A 19,796-nucleotide genomic window follows, 5' to 3' on the forward strand; every position below is an offset into this window, starting at 1 on the left:
TCTAGAGGGAATGGGGTGGCAGACATAAGGCACTGAGGTTTTTTTTTGTTAGCGTAGCGCCATCATATTCCGCGGTGCTGTACAATTTCTCAATACCATTTAGTGGACGAGCGTTCATAAGATGATTTTCATACGCAGCTTTAAGCATAGAAACATAGAATGTGACGGCAGATCAGGCCCGTTCGGCCCCCGTCTAGTCGCCCGCTTTTCCGGCTCTAAAGACGCAGACCTTAATCTGTCGTTGGTCTCGTCTTAGACTCAGGAGTCATATGCCTACCGCTAACTGTATTAACCTCTACCACTGCCCCTGGCAGGCTGTTCCATTTATCTACCACCCTCTCGAAAGACCTCAAATGTCTGTTGTTAAAGACCTCGGGCGCCGGTCTTGATTGGATCCGATACCTTGGATCTTGATATGACCCAGTGCAGAACACATACATGAGCAGGTTAACCCGCGATGTACAGGCACAGCGTTTGTGAATGATCAATAACAGAAACAATGTATCTTTTTACAATTATTGCAATACTTTTTGCCCCATAATATGATGTTTTCAGGCAGCTGCATATCAGCCATTTGTATGATTCTCGCTCTGTTATCTGACCCCCGATCTACTAAACACCCCGACTCCTCATCATGATTGGTTCGCCGAGCCTATTTAAGGGGAGGTGGGGGTTCTGGATAGGAAATTCTTCAGACAAAGCTTGATTCTGCCACAGATCTCAGCTTCCACGGGGCGACGATCTAAACTTAAAGGGGTTTACATGTAAAAAGAGCTTGTTATGCAGTGTTGGAAAAGTGGTCTTATCACCATAGAAACCAGCGGAACGTTACAATCGCCAGGAACTTTCCTATGGTTGCCATGGTGATAAGACCTATTAAAAAGTATCTTTATACAGTTCCAAAACAGTTACAGTGATTCAATCTTAAGCGGAGCAGCCTCCCGGCAGAAGAGGTAGCGGTTAACACCGGTTAAGGTTTGGGTCTTTACAGCGGATTAGATGGGCCAAATGGGCCTGATCTACTTAGAGCAGCCAATCAATGGGAGCACTTGCTGGACATGCGCATGGGAACCCTTGCATATGGGGGGATACTGAAGAACCCCTCCATCCGCCTGCTAGCGGGGGGCACATGAAACTTTAAAGGGACTGCTTATTAAAGTGCATATAACGGCAGGAGCGTCCCTTTAAATAAAAGCGACCGGGGTGAATGACCGTCTGCGCTAATAAAACCCGCTGAGGTCTCGGCTTCGGCTCGTGACCGTCTAGCCTGCGAGGAAACAACGCAGATGCCATTATTAGTATCCTGGAAGAAAGAAGGCGTAAATGGGGCAATGTCTCTTTAACGGTATTCCCCCCCCCCCCGAGTGCCAACAACCCCCCCCTTCGGGCCTCTTCTATGCGACACTAACGGGAAAAAAACCCACAAAATAAACTTTTCAGCAGTAAAACGCGGCGTGCCGTCGCTGTCACCCCGCGTGTCCAGTTAGTGCAGTTTAGTAAAGTATTCTTTGGTGCGTCTGTTGTGGATTTTATTTTTTGTATGTATTTTGTTTTATTATTTTTGGTTTGATGGGATAAGGAGCGGGGGAGGGGGATGTCTGGGCCTCCACCCTTACAGTGACTCACTAAATGCCACATTTCTTAGCGGTGAGTCACCCCCGGCTCTGCCAGGGATAGCCGAGAACAGCCCTCTGCCCGGGGCGGCTTCCGAGACAAGAGACACAGGAGATATATATATATATATATATATATAATATATATAACACTGATCCTGCTCATAATTATATAATATACTCTGCCCGGGGCGGCTTCCGAGACAAGAGACACAGGAGATATATATATATAATATATATATATCACTGATCCTGCTCATAATTATATAATATACTCTGCCCGGGGCGGCTTCCGAGACAAGAGACACAGGAGATATATATATATAATATATATAACACTGATCCTGCTCATAATAATATGATATACTCTGCCCGGGGCTGCTTCCGAGACAAGAGACAGAGGAGATATATATATATATATATATATATATATAATATATATCACTGATCCTGCTCATAATTATATAATATACTCTGCCCGGGGCGGCTTCCGAGACAAGAGACACAGGAGATATATATATATATATAATATATATAACACTGATCCTGCTCATAATAATATAATATACTCTGCCCGGGGCGGCTTCCGAGACAAGAGACACAGGAGATATATATATATATATATATATATATATATCACTGATCCCGCTCAAAATAATATAATATACTCTGCCCGGGGCGGCTTCCGAGACAAGAGACACAGGAGATATAGTAACATAGTTCATAAGGTTGAAAAAAGACCAAAGTCCATCAAGTTCAACCTATATACATATTGTGTCCCTACCGTGTTGATCCAGAGGAAGGCAAAAAACCCTTATGAAGCAGATGCCAATTGCCCCATACCAGGGGGAAAATTCCTTCCCGACTCCAAATATGGCAATCAGAATAAATCCCTGGATCAACGTTCTGTCCCTATTAATCTACTATCCATAACTTGTAATATTATTGCTTTCAAGAAACACGTCCAGGCTCCTTTTAAACTCTTTTATTGAGTTTACCATTACCACTTCCTCTGGCAGAGAGTTCCATAGTCTCACCGCTCTTACTGTAAAGAACCCCCGTCTGTGCTGGTGTAGAAACCTTCTTTCCTCCAGCCGTAGAGGATGTCCCCTTGTTATAGATACAGTCCTGGGTATAAATAGGTCCTGGGAGTGATCTCTGTACTGCCCCCTTATATATTTATACATAGTTATTAAGTCCCCCCTAAGCCGTCTTTTCTCCAAACTAAATAACCCTAATTCTGATAATCTTTCTGGGTACTGCAGTCCTCCCATTCCCCTTATTACTCTGGTTGCCCGTCTTTGAACCCTCTCCAGCTCCACTATATCTTTCTTGTACACCGGTGCCCAGTACTGTACACAGTATTCCATGTGTGGTCTGACTAGTGACTTGTACAATGGTAGAATTATTTTCTTGTCATGGGCATCCATGCCCCTTTTGATGCACCCCATGATTTTATTTGCCTTAGCAGCAGCTGCCCGACACTGGTCGCTACAGGTAAATTTACTGTTAACCAAGACTCCTAAGTCCTTTTCCATGTCAGTCGTCCCCAGTGTTTTCCCATTTAATACATATTCCCAGCCTGGATTTTTCTTCCCCATGTGCATAACCTTACATTTATCCGTGTTGAACCTCATCTGCCACATCCCAGCCCAAGCCTCCAACCTATGCAGATCCATTTGTAATCGTGCACTGTCCTCTATTGTGTTAACCACGCTACAGAGCTTAGTATCGTCTGCAAAGATTGATACTTTACTATACAATCCCTCTATATAATATATATAACACTGATCCTGCTCATAATTATATAATATACTCTGCCCGGGGCGGCTTCCGAGACAAGAGACACAGGAGATATATATATATATAATATATATAACACTGATCCTGCTCATAATTATACAATATACTCTGCCCGGAGCGGCTTCCGAGACAAGAGACACAGGAGATATATATATATATAATATATATATATATAACACTGATCCTGCTCATAATAATACGATATACTCTGCCCGGGGCAGCTTCCGAGACAAGAGACACAGGAGATATATATATATATAATATATATATATATAACACTGATCCTGCTCATAATTATATAATATACTCTGCCCGGGGCGGCTTCCGAGACAAGAGACACAGGAGATATATATATATATATATATATATATATATATCACTGATCCCGCTCATAATAATATAATATACTCTGCCCGGGGCGGCTTCCGAGACAAGAGACACAGGAGATATATATATATATATATATATATATATCACTGATCCCGCTCATAATAATATAATATACTCTGCCCGGGGCGGCTTCCGAGACAAGAGACAGAGGAGAGATATATATATATATAATATATATAATATATATATCACTGATCCTGCTCATAATTATATAATATACTCTGCCCGGGGCGGCTTCCGAGACAAGAGACAGAGGAGATATATATATATATATATATATATATATATATATATATATATATATATATATATATATATAATTCATAACTATTTATGAAAATAAAATGAATGCCTGGCACAGAAGCTGCAGCCCTGCTGCAGCAGAAGCCCTCCTCCTGTGTGGTCCAGCTAGTCTTGCCAGTTGAATCCTGAACCCTGCTGCTGGGGTAGAATGCACAGGATTCTGTGAATGTGTGTGCGTGAGTATTAAAAGTAACGCCCAGCCACGCGTGTCCAGTCGCAGGCTGCATGTATGTGACTTTCCGTCCGCTGGCCTTAAACGGACAGAGTCGCGTAGACATGCGGGTCGGACCCTGGGCACCAGTGATGCCCTCTAGCTAAGCGTGTTGTAATGGTACGTGGATGTGCGCATGGGGGTATAGGCCTAGGGTGACCACATCAGCCATGTTTTCCAAGACAAATGTAATAATTACATATTGCTGACCAGCCCAGATCAAATGCTGCCCTGCAGTATGGAAGATGTATAACCAACTTCCATAAGTCTTTACATCCCGCATACTGCAGGGCACGTAAATATTATACGTGTCCCGGAAAACATGGCCGACGCGGTCACCCTAGTATAGGCTCCATGTTTTAAGAGCTCTGCCAAACACTGCAAGCCCCTCCGGTCGTCGAATGGTTAAAAAGATGGGCAGCTAGGCGCAGTGCCCGCGGGGCAGACATGACACCCTGAGTACGGGTGTGACGCGCTGCGTATTGTCTCTGCCAGGGCGCGAGGCTCTGCAGACAGGCTCCGAGCTCCGCGTTCACGACTGGCGCGCGATAGACCTTTCCGGCTGTGCGGCAGAACAGAGGCGATTGTGCCGATGGGTGCGGCGCGTGACGCTCACCAGAAAGGGGGGGTGATGTTTGAGGTCTGCCGTTCGCAATCACTTCCTTCCTCCCGAGCGTAGTCTGCGAGCGTTGCCTAGCGACCAGACACACACAATCTAGAAACAGGCGCCCCGGTTGGCTCTGACATAGTCGACCGTGGGCCGTATCCCCGGCACGTGGTGGTCTGTGGTGGTCTGGATCTTACGCCCGTGCCCGCAAAATTATTTATAATGGGGGGGGGCAGAAAATTTAAATACAATTTATAGAATCTAATTTCGAATGAAATGCAAAAGTAATGTTTTTCTGGCCAGACCGAGGCGATCAGAGGTGAGATGTCCCCCGAGACCCTCATAACTCTAAAGATAAACGTATATTTTTAAAAAATCACTTTTTTTTTACTTAAAAATAACACATTTACCGTAGGCTATGGCATTGTAAAAAAAAAAACCTCACTAACCAATCTAAATATTACCTTTAAATAATAACACAAGGGAAAAACAGATGTGACGCTTTCCGCACGTTTCTCAGAAATACCGGCGTAATCTGCTCCTTCCGGCATTTTCCTTGAAGTATCCCTTGTTAACCCCAAAGTGTCTGTGGCCCTCCAACAGTTACGGGTGTCACGGGGATTACCCTGCGTTACGAGCCGCGTCAGACCACGCGCTGGACATTATCGGTCAGGATAGCTGGCCTCTCCTGGGACTGGATATATTTCTATATAACGGGGCCACCAACCCACGCTGTTCACTCCTGGAATTCACAAGCGGAGCTCTGATGACATCACATTCTAAACACAGACATTAATATGAAGTTGGTCCCCTTCGCAGATATAACGGCTTCCGCTCTTCTGGGAAGGATTTCCACAGGATTTTGGGGGTTTCTGTGGGAATTTTAGTCCATTCGTCCAGTAGAGCATCTGTGAGGTCAGCACTGATGTCGGACGAGACGCCCGGCTCTGTTCCGGTTCATCCCAAAGGTGTTGGATGGGGTTGAGGCCAGGCCTCGGCTCTGTGTGGGCCGGTCAGGTTCTTCCACATTAAACAGAGGAGTGGAAGCTGCAAAGAGGGGACCAACTATATACACTGCTCAAAATAATGAAAGGAACACTTAAACAACACAATGTAACTCGAAGTCAATCACACTTCTGTGAAATCACACTGTCCACTCAGGAAGCAACGCTGATGGACAATCAATTTCACATGCTGTTATGCAAATGGAACAGACAACAGGTAGAAATTATAGGCAATTAGCAAGACACCCCAATAAAGGAGTGGTTCTGCAGGTGGGGACCACAGACCACTTCTCAGTTCCTATGCTTCCTGGCTGATGTTTTGGTCACTTTTGAATGCTGGCGGTGCTTTCACTCTCGTGGTCGCATGAGACGGAGTCTACAACCCACACAGGTGGCTCAGGTAGGGCAGCTCATCCAGGATGGCACATCAATGCGCGCTGTGGCAAGAAGGTTTGCTGTGTCTGTCAGAGTAGTGTCCAGAGCATGGAGGCGCTACCAGGAGACAGGCCAGTACATCAGGAGACGTGGAGGAGGCTGAAGGAGGGCAACAACCCAGCATTAGGTGCCGAGATGAGATCCTCAGACCCCTTGTGAGACCATATGCTGGTGCGGTTGGCCCTGGGTTCCTCCTAATGCAAGACAATGCTAGACCTCATGTGGCTGGAGTGTGTGAGCAGTTCCTGCAAGAGGAAGACATTGCTGCTATGGACTGCCCCACCCGTTCCCCAGACCTGAATCCGATTGAGCACATCTGGGACATCATGTTTCGCTCCATCCACCAACGCCACGTTGCACTACAGACTGTCCAGGAGTTGGCGGATGCTTTAGTCCAGGTCTGGGAGGACATCCCTCAGGAGACCATCCGCAACTTCATCAGGAGCATGCCCAGGCGTTGTAGGGAGGTCATACGGGCACGTGGAGGCCACACACACTACTGAGCCTCATTGTGACTTGTTTTAAGGACATTACATCAACGCTGGATCAGCCTGTAGTGTGGTTTTCCATTCTGAGTGTGACTCCATATCCAGACCTCCATGGGTTGATAAATTTGATTTCCATTGAGAATTTTTGTGTGATTTTGTTGTCAGCACATTCAACTATGTAAAGACGCAAGTATGTCATATGATTAGTTCATTCATTCAGATCTAGGATGTGTAATCTTAGTGTTCCCTTTATTATTTTGAGCAGTATATTACTGTCTGTGTATCTAGAATGTGATGGCACCAAAGTCCCTGCTGGTGCAATGGTCAGCTGTCCCAATACTTTTGTCCATATCGTGTAGCTCTGTAAATCTGTAAGGATTCTCTGCGATGGAAGATCCATCCTGTGGGAACTTCTCTTTAAACTGAATTATTTCCTTCATGAAAGTAATAGAAGGGGTCTCTGGGAGGATTACCCGGAGTTTAGGAAGGGATGGGCCGCCGTGCGCTTATAAAGGTCTAGACCAGAATTTCCACTTGGAGTGTGGAAATTCCACGAGGGAACTAATTGCAGCTCCCCTCAGCCGATTAGCTGACAGTCTGTGTTGCCCCATTACCTCACTCTGCTTTATTTTATATCATCAGGGGGAGAGCCGGCCCGGTATAATCTAAGAAACCTGTGTTCTTTCACATACGATGCGTGGTGACCAGGTGACCTTGGCATGGGTTTTCACTCAGTGTTGTGTGGGCTTCTCCACAAGCTGCGCATGGAATCCCGAGTGGGACCCAAAGGTCCGTCTCACTGCTCGCAGGAGGACGGCGGATCCTTTCATTGGTAAATGGGCAAGCCAACCAACTGCAGATACGTTAACCAACCTAGAACCGAGACGTTTAACCAACCTAGAACCGGCTGCCCCATCCACAAGGGGCACCCCCCCCCGACATTTTGGGTGTAAGTATGGGTGAAATGAAGAAATATATGAATGGGTTGAAGTTATGCAAAGTGGAAAACCCATATGCGCTCTTGGCCATGGTCTTGATTTGGGCAGGAAAGTTGGCTATTGGCCCCCTTCTCCAAAAAAAGGAAGCCATCGCTGGCCTGAAGAAAGCTTTATCAAGTGTCAATGGGAGCTTCATTGTAAAAAATACATAGTATGGGGCGGGCGCAGAAGAACTCGTGCCTCGGCTTGCTGCGTCGAGTGTCATTCATGTCGGATTCATGCCCTACGACCCCCCGCGTGGCCAGCGAACGGCAAAAGAGGAAGAACGACTCGAAAAGAGATGTGGAAATAACCCGCCTTTGTCATCAGCAGGGATCGTATCGCTAAATTGGGTTGATATTAATCTTTCTATTATGTTTGCACTGTTCTTTTCCGCAGAGGTTTATTTACACAGCGGCGGGGCCCCGTGTGATCACATTCCAGCCTTGCAAAGGGGCAAATCTCTCCATGCTTATGCAAAGGGGGCATCGCAGAAATGTGAAGGGGCATTTCAGTCCGTGTGATGGCCGGAGCCTGCGTCCAAGAGGAGTATAAAGCTGTTCGGTTCCGCGCGGCACATCAACCACCGTCTCCTTGGGATGGCAGCGTCCCTGGAAGACGCCGTTATGGAGATTCTGTTTCATCGACGCTGCAGCTGCCCAATGCCTTTTACATCACACCCTCCACGTGTATATCCAAGAGAGGGCAACGCATGCACAATGTGTACGTTAATACGTCATCGCATATACTTACTGAGGCCTTTTATATGTCTCTGGGACCTATCGGGAGCTCTCTCTCTCTCTCTCTCTCTCTCTCTCTCTCTCTGTAGCTCAGACAAAGCAGATCATTATAGATCCGGGGTTAGCGTCTGTTTATTCGTGGGGCTATAAGCGGGCCAGGCTTTGAAAATGAAATCCGGGGACATTTTCACTGCTTTATTTTTAGTATAAGATTCCACAAAGTTATGGGCAAAGAAACGGCTATAAGGGATTCCTTTAAGGGCCTCAAGATGGGGACGCCTTCGTTGTTATTATATATAGGGGGTTATAATAATAATTAGCTGGGTCTGTTATAAAGGGACTGTTAGAATAATAATTAGCTGGGTCTGTTATATATATATATAGGGACTGTTATAATAATAATTAGCTGGGTCTGTTATATAGGGACTGTTATAATAATAATTAGCTGGGTCTGTTATATATATATAGGGACTGTTATAATAATAATTAGCTGGGTCTGTTATATAGGGACTGTTATAATAATAATTAGCTGGGTCCGTTATATATATATAGGGACTGTTATAATGATAATTAGCTAGGTCCGTTATATATATATATATATATATATAGGGACTGTTATAATAATAATTAGCTGGATCTGTTATATATATATATATAGGGGCTGTTATAATAATAATTAGCTGGGTCCGTTATATATATAGGGGCTGTTATAATAATAATTAGCTGGGTCTGTTATATATATATAGGGACTGTTATAATAATAATTAGCTGGGTCTGTTATATAGGGACTGTTATAATAATAATTAGCTGGGTCTGTTATATATATATATATATAGGGGCTGTTATAATAATAATTAGCTGGGTCTGTTATATAGGGTCTGTTATAATAATAATTAGCTGGGTGCGTTATATATATAGGGGCTGTTATAATAATAATTAGCTGGGTCTGTTATATATATATAGGGTCTGTTATAATAATAATGAGCTGGGTCTGTTATATAGGGGCTGTTATAATAATAATTAGCTGGGTCTGTTATATATATATAGGGACTGTTATAATAATAATTAGCTGGGTCCGTTATATATATATATAGGGGCTGTTAGAATAATAATTAGCTGGGTCCATTATATATATATATATAGGGGCTGTTATAATAATAATTAGCTGGGTCCATTATATATATATAGGGGCTGTTATAATAATAATTAGCTAGGTCCGTTATATATATATATATATATATAGGGGCTGTTATAATAATAATTAGCTGGGTCTGTTATATATATATAGGGACTGTTATAATGATAATTAGCTGGGTCTGTTATATATATATAGGGACTGTTATAATAATAATTAGCTGGGTCTGTTATATAGGGACTGTTATAATAATAATTAGCTGGGTCTGTTATGTATATATATAGGGGCTGTTATAATAATAATTAGCTGGGTGCGTTATATATATATATAGGGACTGTTATAATAATAATGAGCTGGGTCCGTTATATATATATATAGGGGCTGTTATAATAATAATTATCTGGGTCCGTTCTATATATATAGGGGCTGTTATAATAATAATTAGCTGGGTCCGTTATATATATATATATAGGGGCTGTTATAATAATTAGCTGGGTCCGTTATATATATATATAGGGGCTGTTAGAATAATAATTAGCTGGGTCCGTTATATATATAGGGGCTGTTATAATAATAATTAGCTGGGTCCGTTATATATATAGGGGCTGTTATAATAATAATTAGCTGGGTCCGTTATATATATATAGGGGCTGTTATAATAATAATGAGCTGGGTCCGTTATATATATATATATATAGGGGCTGTTATAATAATAATGAGCTGGGTCCGTTATATATATATATAGGGGCTGTTATAATAATAATTAGCTGGGTCCGTTATATATATATAGGGGCTGTTATAATAATAATTAGCTGGGTCCGTTATATATATATATATATAGGGGCTGTTATAATAATAATTAGCTGGGTCCGTTATATATATATAGGGGCTGTTATAATAATAATTAGCTGGGTCCGTTATATATATATAGGGGCTGTTATAATAATAATGAGCTGGGTCCGTTCTATATATATAGGGGCTGTTATAATAATAATGAGCTGGGTCCGTTATATATATATATAGGGGCTGTTAGAATAATAATTATCTGGGTCCGTTCTATATATATAGGGGCTGTTATAATAATAATTAGCTGGGTCCGTTATATATATATAGGGGCTGTTATAATAATAGGTCGATCTGTTATCTGATGGTTGTGTTTCTCACGTTGACTCGGTTGCCAGGAAACAAAATAGTGAAATCACAACAGGCAGCAAGTGTGTGACGGTGCGAGAGGCGCTGTGCGTTCTAGTGCTGTGTGTTACGGTGTCTGCATTATAGTGCTGTGTGTTACTGTCTGCATTGTGCATTATAGTGCTGTGTGTTACTGTCTGCGTTGTGCATTATAGTGCTGTGTGTTACTGTCTGCGTTGTGCATTATAGTGCTGTGTGTTACTGTCTGCGTTGTGCATTATAGTGCTGTGTGTTACTGTCTGCGTTGTGCATTATAGTGCTGTGTGTTACTGTCTGCGTTGTGCATTATAGTGCTGTGTGTTACTGTCTGCGTTGTGCATTATAGTGCTGTGTGTTACTGTCTGCGTTGTGCATTATAGTGCTGTGTGTTACTGTCTGCATTGTGCATTATAGTGCTGTGTGTTACTGTCTGCGTTGTGCATTATAGTGCTGTGTGTTACTGTCTGCGTTGTGCATTATAGTGCTGTGTGTTACTGTCTGCGTTGTGCATTATAGTGCTGTGTGTTACTGTCTGCGTTGTGCATTATAGTGTCGTGTGTTTTGGTGTTTGTGTGTTTAGTTTTGTCACTGTGTGTTAAGTTTGCATTATGTCTGGTATTTGGATGTTTGTGTGTGATATGTTTGTTGTGTGTGATATGTTGTGTGTGACGGTCTTGTGTCGCTCATGTTGTATGATTGTATCTTAGTGTATGTGTTGCAGGGTGTGCGGTTTGTGTGTTTTGTAGCGGTTGTGCTGCCTGTTTTTTACAGCGAGTCTCCAAAACGGCATATTCTCTGCACAATCTCACAGCTCTTAGTAAATCTACCCCTTTTTGCATGTTTGTCGTGGGGCAAATCACGTGCGTGTGTTTCTACCATACCCATACAGATTACCAGTACACAGGGTATGAAGGGGTTAATGATGTCTGCTCCGGATGTGAGGGATTCCCGCGCGCTCGCGCCCCCCCAGCTTTGTTTTGTTGTTGCCACGGAGATACAGTGTGTGATGTCACAGGGCGGTGACCAGGACTGTCCCCAGCTACTGTTTTGAACGGTTGTCTATATACAGTGATACCGACACCGTATACATCCTAATATACGAGCAATGCTTTAATAAATACAGGCATAGAACGTAAATGCATGTACGGGCAGTTTCCCCTATGGCGTCCCTCCATTTAACGTAGCTGGCCCTTGGGCCTGTCTTTTATGTTCCGGGAAACCATATTCCTACCCTACTTCACACACTCCCTCACTGTATTGGCCTCTACCACTTGTGCTGGGAGGCTGTTCCATTTATACACCACTCTCTCAGCAGAAGGCCTTAGGCATACTTAGCAAAAATGCTTCCGACAAATGTGAATAAGTGATGTCATGTGTAGGACGGCTTGGTGACATCATAGGAAGTTCTAACCCAAAATGTCAGTTCGGTGTCTGATGGGGGCTCCGCACGTCAAGGGTCGTAATCTTGGGACTCTCCCTGCCAATTCAGCACTGTTGGCAGCTATATATATATATATATGTTATATCAAATCTAGGGACATTTTTAATGCTTTGATTATTTATTTATACAGGGTACCTGGTGGAATGAAAAATAAATGTATCCATAACAACTAAGTATCATCATCTGGAATATTAACAGAAATAGTTTGTATCGCTTTCAGTATCATTAGGGGTCATATTCTTATTTTATAATGTGATATAAGGAAACGTTTTTAAACATAAGGACGTTTTTACTTTACTGAGAGGGTGGTGGATAAACAGAAAAGCCTCCCAGCAGAAGTGGTAGAGGGTAATACAGTGAGGGAATGTAAACACGCATGGGATAGACATACGGCTCCTGAATTAAAGACGAAACCGACGACTGATTAAGGTCCGAGTCTTTACAGCAGGAGAAACGGGCGACTAGACGAGGGCCGAATGGGGCCGGTCTGCCGGCAGATTCTACGTTTCTATAATTACCGGAGAAAAATAACATGATGTCCTTTGTATATATTGTTTATGTTGAGACTTTGGACAGAGCAGTCGGGGACTGCGCCCCGTAATCTGCTCGGCGTAATCGGAGTGTTCACTCAGGGGATGCTATTTCAGAGATTACGGTACACAGGCCCCTCCCGCAGGTGGTGTAATTACGGCGGGGTATGACGCAGGCATCCGCTTATAAAGGGGTTTCCCCATGTCTGGGAGTCAGTGCCGGGGAGTGCCTCTGATCGCAAACATCTGGCTGCACACACGGCGGGGCCCCCGGCCCCTCACCGGCCCCCCATTCATTGCCCTCTCTGGATTAGCTGCCAGCATGCTGTATGTTTCACGCGCAGCGGGTAAGTGTTTGCCTCCTGTGTCGCCGTGCGCCTTTTGCCCTCTACGTTGCCTGCGTTTGCCCCGCGTGCGAGCGCTTCTTGTGCTTTCCTCGTACTTGGTAGCATATGTCTCCGTGTACAACTCCGAGAAAGAGACCTCTGAGATCTCAGGAGACTATGCAGCTTTATATCGTTTTTTTTTCTTCATTGACCCCAAAAAAAGGTATGAACCTTAACCATTGTACAGCGCTACGGAATTTGATGGTGCTATATAAAACAAATAATAATAATAACCAAAGACTCGGCGTTCTCTTGGGTTAATAACCCGGCTGTGTCGGTTCTCGTTGCGGTGTTTGTCGCAGTGTTTGTCGCGGTGTTTGTCGCAGTGTTTGTCGCAGTGTCTGTTGCGGTGTTTGTCGCAGTGTTTGTTGCGGTGTTTGTCGCAGTGTCTGTTGCGGTGTTTGTCGCAGTGTTTGTTGCGGTGTTTGTCGCAGTGTTTGTCGCAGTATTTGTCGCAGTGTTTGTCGCAGTGATTGTCGCAGTTTTTGTCGCAGTGTTTGTCGCAGTGTTTGTCGCAGTGATTGTCGCAGTGATTGTCGGTGTCGTCCCGCGCTGTTCTCTGTGTTTCTGTTCCTCGTTTCGCAGCTTCCAGCTCCTTGTCCCGTCTCAGTGAATTCCAGATCTGACGGCCGCCGACTTAATCGTGTCAGGAGCCACCGCAAGCCGTAAATCCGTCGCGTTATTAAATGTCGGAAAATGTTTTGTCGTGTCTCTGTGCTTTAATAGCTTCGGAACTTCAGGAGAGTTCTAGATCTTTATAGCTTCGGAACTTCGGAAGAGTTCTAGATCTTTATAGCTTTGGAACTTTGTGAGAGTTCTAGATCTTTATAGCTTTGGAACTTCATTAGACTTTTAGATCTTTATAGCATCGAAACGTTGATAGTCTTCTAGACCTTTATAGGTTCAGAACTTTGGTAGACTTCTGGATCTTTTATAGCTTTGGAGGATCGTTAGGCTTCTAGGTCTTTATAGCGTTGGAACTTCGTTTATAGCTCCGGATCTTTGGTGGAGCGGCTGTGGGAATTGGGAATGCGGTTACTACCCCGTCGTGCTGGCAGGGATCGCTCGCTGGCATTGCGGCCGACGTGAATGCTTTTGATTTATTCCGGATGAGGGCCTTAGATTTCCGGATCTTCCGATCATACAATCTCTCCAGCCTCGGGTCGGGGGACAGAAGCTCCGGTCCTCCCGTTGACATTCTGCCCCGTCCGTGTTCCTCTATTCATTTGTTTTTGCGTGATGAATAGAACTAAAATAAGAGAGTTCTAGAACAGTCTTCTTATATTCTCCAGTGCGGTAAATATCAACGAAAGAGGAGAGCGGGAGATCCACCTGTCTGATCTCCACAAACCAAAACAATGTGCCCTGGAAGTATATATATATATACAGTATGTACATATAAGGTGTGTATATATATATACGGTATATACGTATACGGTGTGTATATATATATACGGTATATACGTATACGGTGTGTATATATATACGGTATATACGTATACGGTGTGTATATATATATACGGTATATACGTATACGGTGTGTATATATATACGGTATATACGTATACGGTGTGTATATATATACGGGGGAGACAGCTCGCAGTCCGGTCTGTTCTGTTTAGAGAAAGGACTAGGCGGCCACCAAACACACTTTAGCTCTTGGGTTGGGTCTTGATGGCTGTGGGAATATTGTGGGAAATCTCCTTTTGGCCAACTATCAATCCCCCTCCCTGCTGATAATATTTCTGTGTAATTATTCGACCCAGTCCAGAATCTACTACACGTCTCATTGTTGTCACTGAGGTGGTAAAAAAGTGGAACAGCCTCCCAGCAGAAGTGGTAGAGGGTAATACAGTGAGGGGATTTAAACATGCGCGGGATAGAGATACAGCTCCTGAATCTAAGATGAGACCGACGACTGATTAAGGTCCGAGTCTTTACAGCAGGAGAAACGGGCGATTAGACGGGGGGCCGAATGGGGCCGATGTGCCGGCAGATTCTGTGAGTTAACAAAAAGAAACCTTTTTATATGGGGGGGGGGAGAGGTCGGCCGTTGGGTGTCTCCTGCGTTTGCTGCCTCCTGGTTGACCCTGGCCTGGTCCCCCTTCGTGGAATCTCGCGTGTCTTTGCGGAACGTATGCCGTAGCCTGGCCCTGTTGGCTCCGTAGGGTTAGCGCGCTGATAGGGAAGGTAGGCCTTTGTCACGGAGTCGTCGTTGGGCAGACCGTCATTCGGTGGCCTGTATGTTGAGCGTGTGGCTAGCTGGATGGTCGTTGAGAGCGGTCCTTCTCTGTCGGAAAGTCTATCATTTGGCCCGGTCCCTCGTCTTCTGCCAAACTTTACAGTCAGCGATTATCACGGAATTCCCAATCCTACCCGTGACTCCTCGTCAGCTCGGCCAGCGGCAGACTTCCCTCTCCAGAGCGAGGAGTTCCGCTCGTTCCTCCGTCTCCCCGCGCGTTTCGCTCTGCACCGCGTCCGCGGACCTCTGCGCACCGCGTCTGACTCTCTCTCTCTCTCGCAGAAATATGTTGCTGACGGATGGGGATTCCTGGGGATGAGATTTTATTTTTCAAAAACTAAATCACATTGCCAGGGATTTCCAACCGCTGGTAACGCAGCCCGCGGAGCATCCCAGCCGGCCAGCAGAGCCGCAGAGCAGTGCCCGGCGCGGGCAGAGGAGCTTACCGTCCGTTTTCTCCAGCCCGGGGGGCGCTGATTCCGGTCGTCCCAATCTGTACTTTAATGAGATGATATCTGTTGTAGGAACCTCCGTGTCTTCGCAGCACTCCGGGGGACGCCATCACAGCGCACAGCTTAGCGGTTCAGGGCTTAGCTGGACTGTGAACACTGTCACATCACTGCATGTTCACAGTGGCTAAGTTCCGCACCTCTGGCTCCATCTTTGCCCTCCTGATGAAGCCACCCCGCTGGACGGAACACGCGGCCGACTATCCACGGATCTCCTGCCCTGACGTTCGCTGCGTTCCTCCCGCGCTGACTCGAGACCGGTCTGGTTCCAACTTGTTGAATGGTTTTGTCTCCCGTACCTACTGAGCTGATAATCAGTGGTTGTTACTCCTCTGGCTCAGTTCAGCAGGACAGGAGATAGAAGCCTCTTACCTGCAGAGCGCACAACACCTGGAAAACGAACCTGCGCGTCTATACCGCAGCGCGTCCGAACATGTATGTGTGTGCGTGACCTGGCCACAAGGGGGCGCAGTGCCAATCAGCTTACGGTTAGAGCAGGGGTGGGCAATTAATTTTCCCATGGGGCCACATGAGAAATTGGAATGGTTTTAGAGGGCCAGACCTCTACAAACTACAAACTCCGAAGCCTTGTCCATTTTGTTAACTTATGTGCTGTTTAATAAAGTTATTCAAGCCTACGTCATTGGTAGAGGTGCTTGAATAAGTAAGGCCTGAATAACTATTAGCACAGCACAGAAGTGAACAAAATGAACAAGGCTTCGGAGTGCATACCGTATTTTTCGCTCTATAAGACGCACCTGCTGATAAGACGCACCTAGATTTTAGAGGAGAAAAAAAAGGAAAAAATATTTTGAGCTAAAAAAATGGGCTAAAATATTTATTACAATAACTGAATAAGCTATGAACACAGTAAGACACACAGACACAGTAAGACACACAGACACAGTAAGACACACACAGACACAGTAAGACACACACAGACACAGTGAGACACACACAGACACAGTAAGACACACACAGACACAGTAAGACACACACAGACACAGTAAGACACACACAGACACAGTGAGACACACACAGACACAGTAAGACACACACAGACACAGTAAGACACACACAGACACAGTGAGACACACACAGACACAGTGAGACACACACAGACACAGTGAGACACACACAGACACAGTAAGACACACACAGACACAGTGAGACACACACAGACACAGTAAGACACACACACACACAGTAAGACACACACAGACACAGTGAGACAGACACAGTAAGACACACACAGACACAGTAAGACACACACAGACACAGTAAGACACACACAGACACAGTGAGACACACACAGACACAGTAAGACAGACACAGTGAGACACACACAGACACAGTGAGACACACACAGACACAGTAAGACACACACAGACACAGTGAGACACACACAGACACAGTGAGACACACACAGACACAGTAAGACACACACAGACACAGTGAGACACACACAGACACAGTGAGACACACACAGACACAGTAAGACACACACAGACACAGTGAGACACACACAGACACAGTAAGACACACACAGACACAGTGAGACACACACAGACACAGTAAGATACACACACACACAGTAAGACACACACACACAAACACAGTAAGACACACACACACAGTAAGACCTCCCTCCCTAACCCCCCTTCTCAGTATCTCCCCTCTAACTCCCTAACCCCCCCTTCTCAGTATCTCCCCTCTAACTCCCTAACCCCCCCTTCTCAGGATCTCCCCCTCCCGCCCCGGTCACTTACCTTAAACTCCTGTGTTGGAAGCGTGAGGCGTTTGTCTCGGGTGCCGGCGCTTCACTGCTGATCGCCGGCGTCTGACGTCATATGCCGGCGCCCAGCGTAAAGCGCCGGCACCCGAGACAAACGCTTCCAACACAGGAGTTTAAGGTAAGTGACCGGGGCGGGGGGGGACACCGGACTCATTGGTGAGTCACCAGGACACTCTTTGCGGGCCGGTCCGAGCTATTCAGCGGGCCGGATGTGGCCCGCGGGCCGTGCTTTGCCCAGGTCTGGGTTAGAGGGTAACGCCAGTCCCGGCCACATGGTATGAATGGTCTCTCGCTTCTCTGAACTATAACCTTTTTATTAACAGGTAGAAGATAAGTGCATTGTTCCCAATAGACAAAACCCAAAATAAAAGACATTTTTACAATAATAACGTGCTGGACATTTCAATTTTCATCATTTTTCATTTTCACTCCCTGCTTACCTGTTTCTCTGTTATCCCCCCCTATGTCTAGGAGTGTTTGCCGGGTATGAGGGTATCACAGAGCTCTAAAGCCCTAAAAGTCACGGCAAGGTGCATAGAAACAGCAGAGATTGGTTTATAAAGCAAAATAAATTATGTTATTCTGAATGTAACTGAATTAGCTATTTTATCCATGGAGACAATGCGGACGCGGTAGCTCTCTGCTGCCACCCAGTGGGCTTTCTTATTATGGCGGTTCGTCTACAACAATACATTTCCAACCCTTCTCCAAACCGGTCGCATATTTTGTGTATTTTTTTTATACATGGCTCAGGCAAGGGGGAAGTATTCCCAGAGATCTATTGAAATGTGTCTGTGTTCATTCTAGGTTTGTGTTTAGATATATTCTATTTATTTATTTATACAGAAGGCCGTTTCTTCGTGTTGTTTTATCTTGCGTATCCCCAATAAAATATTTAGGCACAATATAAAGTATATGTGTTCGTTTGCGCATAAATGGTGTTATTAAAAAGGAGTCTGTCCTGTTAAATAAAGAGTGGCTCTTGGTAAAGCCCTCTGGCCGCTTCTCTAACCAGGTTTTCAAAGAAAAGCGCCCTGCTCTAGCGGTAAGAAATGTGGGACGTATGCATTAGTGTGCACACATATGACATCACGCTGAAACAGTAATATGTCATATGATAATAAACAATAAGCCCCAAAAGACTAAAAGATGGCAGCAAATCACTTAAAAAAAAAAAAAAGTATTTGGTGGCCTGATGGCGATGCCCTTGCTGGGGACCACAGTGATGTAAAAAGCCCCGGCTGATGATGTCATAGCTCAGGAACAGCAGAACTATTTCATATAAAAGACGATTGAGGTAGTGAACGGTTTGGGTAGAAAATAAAGCCAGGCCCCTGACGCGCGGTTCTGCTTTCTATTTTAGAATATTCATATTTTAATAATAAAACTAAAACCCCACTTTTCAGAATGAACGGCAACCGGGACCGGTATTAGATTGGGGCTCATTAAATTATTTAACTCATTAAAGTACATCCAGCGAATACCCGGCCGCCGATGCTCAGATGAAGCCGGACCCTCTTCTCCTCCTGCGCCCGTCGGCCTTCTTGTCAGTTTGAATGGTAGTAAGAGCGCTGCGGAATGCTGCGGCGCTCTATAAAGAGAGCGTCACGTGACGGCCAAAAGAGCGCGATGCATTAGAGCGACGCAACCGGCCCTTCCGGTCTCCAATAGACAACCCAAACCTACGAACGAAACACCCGAGCGCGATATATACGGATCTCACGCCCCGTGGGCCATTGCGTTGGCCGCTTCTCAATGATGGCGATGAGGTGGAACTCTATGGAGAGCGCAGGGCGACTGTCGCGTCATTCTGGACATTAGATGTGGCCAACAAGAGCCACCACCCATCGACTACCGGCCCAGCTCCATCAGAACCTTTATCTATGTACATTAGATGGAATTAAAATAAAATGTACAAAAAAACACACTTTTAAATACGCCCCCCCTCAAAAAAATAAATAAATAAAAAATAAAAAGACAAAATTAAAACCAACATTTTTTTTTTAACCTCCTAAAA

This window comes from Spea bombifrons, chromosome 4 (genome assembly GCF_027358695.1).
Source record: "Spea bombifrons isolate aSpeBom1 chromosome 4, aSpeBom1.2.pri, whole genome shotgun sequence".
Taxonomy (NCBI): domain Eukaryota; kingdom Metazoa; phylum Chordata; class Amphibia; order Anura; family Pelobatidae; genus Spea; species Spea bombifrons.